General features: G+C 46.8%; 1 pseudogene; it reads left to right on the top strand.

Moving 5' to 3' along the window:
- The first annotated feature begins 620 nt into the window (after positions 1–620).
- On the top strand, positions 621–1,282 carry LOC103726507 (annotated as a pseudogene).
- The last annotated feature ends 396 nt before the right edge of the window (positions 1,283–1,678 follow it).

Genomic DNA, 1,678 nt, shown 5'->3' with positions numbered 1-1,678 from the left:
TTTCCTCTATCTTTTAAGAAAAAGTAATCATTTTATGAAGCAGTAAAAGATCTTTAATTTTAAGAGTATCTTACAGAACAACAGTGTTATTTAAAATAGTCAAAATTAAACTGAATAGCCAATGACAGGTTATAAAATGTAAAGTGGGGTCTAGAGTGTAGCTTAGTTGTAGAGTGCTTATAGAAGTGAGGCCCTGGGTTCCAGTCCCAACACACACACACACACACACACACACACACACACACACACAAATAATTTAAAAATTTTAAAGCTAGACTTTAAAATAAATATATTCCAAATATACAAATAAGTTGAAGACTAAAGTACGGTAGGAAAAACTAGGACTATTTAGAAAAAAAATGTGAATATAAAAAGCATTGTTTCAAGACACCTCTAACTAGGGCCAGCAAGATGGCTCAGTGGGTAAAGGCTCTTATGCATGATCTTGAAGTCCCACTTCCCCAAGGATTGGCAGCAGCAAGTAGACACTTTGTTCAAACACCCAGGAAGGACCATTGAAAAACCCATAGGTGACCCCATCCGCCACTACTCAGCAGCCTTGAAACCCTGTAACCCAAGCAACTCACAAAACCCATACTTCCCTTGGGGAGTTCATTGCCATGGCAACCTCACACCGAGTCAGACTCTGCCAAGGTCTCACTACCAGAATCAGCAGTGACGGGGAAGTCCATGGTCATAGCTGGTTTATGTCATATCGTCTTTTGACAGAAGGGCGCACTGCCCAACTGGCCATTGATGATTCCTTGTTCCTGTTGAAGTGCAGAGCAAAGCAGCTGGAGAAGCTAGTGAACAAGGCAGAGGAGGACTCCGAGGTTGAGCAAGCTAAGCGGTAAAGGTCCTTCATCAGAAGAATGTGGACTATGCCCGCGTGTATGCTGAAAACGCCATCACCAAGAACGAAGGCAAGAATTGGCTACACCTGGTGCCCCGATTGGATGCAGTGGCCTCCCAGGTGATCAAACACATGGCGCAGGTGACCAAAGATCTGGACGATCTGGACAAGGCCCTGAGTGCCATGAATCTTCAGAAGGTGTCTACAGTGGTGGAATCCTTTGAGCAACAGATGCAGAACCTGGAGTTTCACACATCAGTGATAGAGGACTCCATGAGCTCGGCTCAGGAGCAGGTAGGTAGCCTCATTGTGCATTTCGCAGAGAAAAATGTCCTGCAAGTCCTAGACAAGCTCAGCCAGTCTCCAGTGGGTTATGGGAAAAAGCTCCGTATGCAGCCAACTGCACCAGCCCAGATTCGTCTTTCCTGAGGAATTAGTAAGCCCTTGGCAGGTACTGCCTCCACTTCCCTGCAGTGTCCTGGAGGCTTCTACCCTACCTCTGCATTTCCTGCCTCTTTGCTTCTTTCCCAGGCCTTTCCAGAGCCCTCACTCCAGAGTGTGAGGCTCCTGCCTCTCCTGTCACCATAAACACAGGTGCCTCCTCTCGTTGCTGCCTTTCTGCCTTCTCCAAGAGAAAGCCGAAGTGGCTAGCAAAAAGAAATTGGGGCAGTGACCTTTGACTGTGGCCAGCTCTTTTGCATCCTTTCCCAATGGGAAAGCTGACTAATGGGAAGCTGGCAGCAAGCAGGTTGCAAGGCTGACTCGGGTGGCCTGAGCGGCTGCATGGACAAGCTGCTGTTCATTTTGTGTTTCCTGAAGTTTATT

Source organism: Nannospalax galili, unplaced genomic scaffold (genome assembly GCF_000622305.1).
Source record: "Nannospalax galili isolate Female #2095 unplaced genomic scaffold, S.galili_v1.0 scaffold129, whole genome shotgun sequence".
NCBI lineage: Eukaryota > Metazoa > Chordata > Mammalia > Rodentia > Spalacidae > Nannospalax > Nannospalax galili.
The sequence above is the reverse complement of the archived record's forward strand: the minus strand, read 5'-3'. Positions and strand labels throughout refer to the sequence as shown.